Source organism: Stomoxys calcitrans, chromosome 4, assembly GCF_963082655.1.
Source record: "Stomoxys calcitrans chromosome 4, idStoCalc2.1, whole genome shotgun sequence".
Taxonomy (NCBI): domain Eukaryota; kingdom Metazoa; phylum Arthropoda; class Insecta; order Diptera; family Muscidae; genus Stomoxys; species Stomoxys calcitrans.
Genome location: NC_081555.1, coordinates 18,419,529 through 18,426,227, shown reverse-complemented (window position 1 = coordinate 18,426,227; position 6,699 = coordinate 18,419,529).

Sequence of the window (6,699 nt, the reverse complement as noted above, 5' to 3'; positions counted from 1 at the left end):
AATTTGATATTAAAACTTAGGTCCAAGTACCTATGAGGCAACATCGCCTCAAAACACTCCTTCCCCCTATATAACAACAAGGGACTCAAATGAAAGGTATATGGTGGGTGGGTCCGCTCTTCTTCCTTGATATTGAAAGGGGAGCGGACCCCCTCCCCTTTAGCCAAAAAGTAACAACAAAATATAAAAGTGGAACTATCTGAACAATATGGAATTCAAATGAAAGCTATTCGGGAGTAGAACACGATTTGAATACTAAAACTTGAAACCAAGAACATTAGGGGCCGCCCTGACCCAAAAACCCTCTCAAAGAGCCATAGTGGACGAACACAACAACATGGAACTCAAATGAAAGACATATGGTGTGATATGAGCAAAAGACTTTTTTTTATTGTTCATATCGGAAGGTGAGCGGACTCTTCCCCTTTCCCCAAAAGCAACACCCAGAAATAATAATGGAATGGTCTTCAATGGTATTCAAAGGTAAAGTACGAATTTGATCTAAAATTTATGTTCAAGAACCTAGGGGGCCGCCTCGACCCAGAAACCCTCTCAAATGGGTATATTGGACGATCATGACAATATGGAACTCAAATTAAAGATATTGGGGAATGGAAGGAGCAATATTATCGGGAATAAATGGAAATATTTGCCAATCATCGCTATATGGGGTACAAATAAAAGGTATTTGGGAGTAGATAAACAAATTGTTTGGGGGAGTTACATATGGTGATAAGTATATACTTCGTGTGGTGTTAATAGAGGCGCAGCGGAGTAGGCCGGACCAAAACAAGTAAGACGTATAAAGTAGGACTGGGCTGAACCTTGGATACCTATCACTTCAAATCTAGCATGGACGTCGATGGTTAAGCTCAATGGACTCTTTTTTTAAAGCAGAGTCCGAACAGTGTGCCGCATTGCGACATCTCTTTGGGGAGTAGTTGTTACATGGCGTAGTACATCACAAATGTCGTCAGGAGGAGATAACCACCACTGAAAATTTTTTCTGTTGTTCGACGCCAGGCGTTCAGCGTCATAGGCACACATGCAAACCTCTGAGCTACGGTGGCCTTCACTAAGATAACTCCGACCCGTCTATATGGGGGCTATATAGAGATATTGCCACATCCGACATGGATCTTAAGGATACTAATACAATACTGAAGATACTAACTCACCCCACCATATATCAAAATAGGGTACTAATTGCGCCTTGTCTGCCCGTCGTCGCGTGTACATGTGTCTCTAATCCGTACAAGCGCCGTCTTACTGTGCTACATTTAGTGTCCCCTCCGTTACAGAAAAAAAAAAAAAAAAAAAAAACAGCTTCTAGCGCATTGGACCTTATATCGGCAGATCGGTCTTTATGGCGGCTATATCTAAATATGGTTCGATCAGAACCATAACCAACGCGGACGACGAAGGGCATAACACAGATTTTAGTGCCAAATATCAGTGAAATCGCATAAGAAATGCGGCTGCTATGGGCCTTAGACCATAAATCTTGAGATCGGTCTATATGAGGGCTACATCATGATGTTGTGCGATCTGAACCATATCCGATACGGGTGTTGAGACTACTTATTGTGCCAAATTTTAGCTAAATCGAATAATAAACGAGCCTTTTATGGGCCTTAAACCTTAACTCGGGAAATTGGTATATATGCCACCTACCCTACGGAAAATGTGTAGTCAATTGCCTCAAATATACCTATCCTAAATTGGAGAATTAGTTACCTGTCACAGAGAGATTCAACTGTCATAATTTATGATACTTAATTACTAATTAACCGGTAAGGAAGGGCAAAAGTCGGGCGGTGCGACTGTATAATACCCTACACCTACCCTATAAGTACAATGTGGGAGCTATATCCAATTTTGAACCAATTTTGATTGACCTCGGCGAGCAAATATGTTCAAACTGTAATAACTACGGTTGACAAATGACAACATTATTGAAAACTACCCATAATCTGACCAACATATATATGGGAGCTATATCTAATTCTGAACCGATTTTGAGGGAACTTCTCAGATAATGTTTGGATGTACCCAATACCTTAAATCAGGAGATCGGTATTTATGACACCTATATATAAATATTGACAAATTTTGTGGCTTGGCATAAGTCGTTGAGCCAAATTTCAATGAAATCAGGCAGTAAACACGGCTATGGTCGACCCAAGACCTTAAATCGGTATGTATGACACCAATGTACAAATATAGAACGACTTGACCGTACTCGGTAAGGATAGCGGGAGACCTAACATCATAAGTGGCTGTGCCAAATTTCATTGAAATCAGGCTATGAAAGCTGCTTTGATGGACCCAAGACCTTAAATCGGGAGATCGGTATATATGATCGGCTATATAAAAATGTTGACCTATCTTGACCGTATCCGGTACGGATTTCGGACTTCCAATAACTCTGCTTAGTATGGCACGAATCAGTTCATAAAGCTTCGATATAAACAGATTTTCCGATTTGGATTTAGCCTCCAGAGGGCGCAATTCTTATCTGCTCCTCTAGAGAGAGCAATTCGCATCTTATTTAGCTGAAATTTTGCACTATGGCTTTTGTTAGGGTTTCCAATAACTCTGCTCAGTATGATCCGGATCTCCCGATTTGATTTTTTAATCCGATTTAAATGAAATATTGCATCCGGATTTCTGTTGGGACTTCCAATAACTCTGCTCAGTATGGTTGGAACCGATATCTCAATTTGACTTCTTAAGCCTCTATTCTTATCTTATATAGATGTAATTTTTCAACATGACTGCTGTTGGGACTTCCAGTAAGTCTGCTCCGTAATATTGGAGTCGGTCCATAACCTGATGTAGTATCTATATAAACCGATCTCGTGATTTGACTTCTTGAGACTCTTGTCCGATTTGACTGAAATATTGCACCAGGATTTCTGTTGGGACTACCAATAACTCTGCTCAGTATGGTTGGAATAGGCCTGATATAGCTTCTATAGAAACCAATATCCTTATTTGACATCTTGGGCCTCTAGAGGGTGCTATTCAAAAAAGTAATAATATTAGTTTTTGTACCTCAATTCCTATTAATTAATTGTTATTAAGTATACGCACTTGTTTCAAAACTTGGTAGAAATGTATAACGAATATTTTGTTTTGACTAGCTTTCTGAAATCATACTTGTTTATCCTTTAGGCACAAACAAAGTAAATATTTCATTTTGCTTAGGTCGTAACCTTCAACCTTAAATTTGGTTTAAACACATAAACTCTTTAATTTATGTGATAAACTTTGGTAAAGCCTCAGTCTCAGCTTCAGTTTCAGTTTGTGTTTCTTGCCCTTTGGGACTTTTGTCGTTGCCGTCGTGTTCGTTTATTGTAAAAATGGAAACTTAATTAATTGCCACTAAAAACCATCTGTCCCAAGGATTTGCGCAAAATGATGTCTGTTGCATAGGCCATCCATTGGCAGCCAGCATTTCTAAGGAGTTTTCAATTTCATGGCTGTTGCCTTGGTATGGTTTTTTAATTTTGTGCTTTGACTTTGTACAAATTACAATTTCGCTTTAAAAATGCCTGGTGTTAGACGCCAAGAGAAGCAACAACAGATATTTGGACGGTTGGTAACAAAACAAAACAATACATTCGACGCATTTAGCTACTTGATGTGAATCCTTTTTGCTTTCGTTTCCTTTGAAAGGGATACACATAACATTCTCATTTTGGATAGTTAGTTGATGCTACACTTTGGTGTATTTGGGCTTGTCCTTCCTTGAGAGCCCTTGTCCTTGTCCCTGTGAGTCTGTTCGTCCGTTCTTTTGAATGCCTTTGTGTTGTAGTTTTTATTGCCACAATGGGTCTCTCAAATGTTAGCACAAAAACTCTCACACACACCCACGCACCCACACACGCGCACATACCACTTTCATATATATATATAGGCTAACTTTGCCAACATTTACATTTTATTGAAATGACTTTAAGGATAACATCACCATCCCATCTTCTATAGTTCGCCCTCTGGCCCCCTTGTCAGCTATATGGCAGTCGCTCATAAAACGCTCGAAAACGTCCTTTACGTTTTAGTGTTTGTTTGTTGTATTCGATACTTCAGGTATATCTTTGTCCTTATTATTGAGAGATTTGAAAAGTATTAAAGAAATCCTGTGACCCAATGTTATTGTTATTCATTGCTTAGTTTTGCATGCAAGTGCTGTGTTGGTACTCTGCTGTGTTATTATTATGGCCAACTGTATAGCATTAAATCGCTTCCACAAAAATCCTGTGTAATTTGGGAATTTGTTCTAATTGGTTTTGGTATTGTTAAAAAAAAAAAAAAATAACAAATTGCCATAGGAGTTGTTTGTCGCTCATGAGCAATAGTTGAAATAAAAAACTTACATATATATGAATGGGTAAGTAAAAGTTTCTTTGTAATCATTTTAGAGTCTAATATAACAGGAGTTTAAGATTTTCTACAGCTGTAATTTCCCTAAACTATATTACATAATTAACACATAAAAACAAAGATATATGAAACTTTGCCTTAATTGGCCGTTTTGGTCTGTGCAAGAAGGTACACTGGTGAGTATAAATTATTTTAATAAATTGTTGTCAATTTTACGCTACAATGGACAAATGCAAGAAATTTAAGAGGTAAAGAACGCAAATCGAATAAAAACTTAAAAATGCAAGAAAGATAAGAACTAAAAACAAGTAAAAGCGTGCAAAGTTCGGCCGGGCCGAATTTTATATACCCTCCACCATGGATCGCATTTGTCGAGTTCTTTTCCCGGCATCTCTTCTTAGGCAAAAAAGGATATTAGACAAGATTTGCTCTGCTATTAGAGCGCTATCAAGATATGGTCCGGCTTGGACCACAATTAAATTATATGTTGGAGACCTGTGTAAAATGTAAGGTAATTCGAATAAGAATTGCGCCCTTTGGGGGCTCAAGAAGAAAAATAGAGAGATCGATTTATATGGGAGCTGTATCGGGCTATAGACCGATTCAGACCATAACAATTACGTATGTTGATGGTCATGAGAGGATTCGTCGCCTAAAATTTCAGTCAAATCGGATAATAATTGCGACCTCTAGAGGCTCAAGAAGTCAAGATCCCAGATCGGTTTATATGGCAGCTATATCAGGTTATGGACCGATTTGAACCTTATTTGACACAGTAGTTGAAAGAAAATTTCAGCCAAATCGGATAGGAATTGCGCCCTCTAGAGGCTCAAGAAGTCAAGACCCAAGATCGGTTTCTATGACAGCTATATCAGGTTATGGACCGATTTCAACCATACTTGGAACAGTTGTTGGATATCATAACAAAACACGTCGTGCAATATTTCATTCCAATCGAATAAGGATTGCGTCCTCTAGAGGCTCAAGAAATCAAGACCCAAGATCCGTTAATATGGCAGCTATATCAGGTTATGAACTGATTTGAACCATACTTGGCACAGTTGTTGGATATCATAAGAAAACACGTTGTGCAAAATTTCATTGCAATCGGATAAGAATTGCGCACTCTAGAGGCTCAAGAAGTCAAGACCCCAGATCGTTTTATATGGCAGCTATATCAGGTTATGAACTGATTTGAACCATACTTGGCACAGTTGTTGGATATCATAAGAAAACACGTCGTGCAAAATTTCATTGCAATCGGATAAGAATAGAGACCCATGTTTGGGTCTCCCTCACTACTCACTGTTACAAATTTCTGCAAAATCGGATAAAAAATAAAGCCTTAATGGGCTTCAGACCCTTTATCGGCAGATCGGTCTGTATGGCAGCTATATCTTAATATAGTCCGATCCAAACCGTATTTGAGACGGATGTCGGGAGACCTAAAACTACCCACTTTTTCAAATTTCTGCGAAATCGGTTAAAAATAAAGTTTTATGGGCCTCATACCCTTTATCTGGAGATCGGTCTGTATGGCAGCGATATCTAAATATAGTCCGATCTAAACCATATTCAGGTCAGATGTCGGGAGGCTTGAAATAACCCACTATTTCAAATTACAACGAAATCAGGTAATAAGTAGAGCTTTTATGGGCTTCAGAACTTTTATCTGGAGATCGGTCTATATTGCAGCTTTGTCTAAATATAGTCTGATTTGAACCATATTTGGGTCCAATGTTGGGAGATGTAAAACTACACTCTGTTACAAATTTCTGCGAAATCGGTTAAAAACTAAAGCTTTTATGGGCTTCAGACCCTTTATCTGGAGATCGGTCTATATGGCAGCTATATCTAAATATGGTCCAATGTGGCCCGTTCAAGAACTTGACCAGCGTGCATCGAAAATACGTATCTGTGCCAAATTTCAGCTCAATATCTCAATTTTTGAAGGCTGTAGAGTGATTACAACAGACGGACGGACAGACACACGGACATCGTTATATCGTCTTACAATTTTACGACGATCCGAAATATATTTGTAGGGTCGAAAATTGATATTTCGATGTGTTGCAAACGAAATGACCAAATGAATATATCCCCTATCCTACGGTGGATGCTATCAAAATGTGAAGTTTCCTTTAGTTAAGGTGCTTTTCCTTTTCCCATACAAATGAGAAGAAATAAATTCCTTCTCTTTTCTTATTTTTCTCTTAGTAAAAATTCTTGGTATTAACTAACTCCATTTTTACACTATTTCTTTATGTTAACATATCTCACTTAGATTCTCTTAGCCAAAAATTATTACTC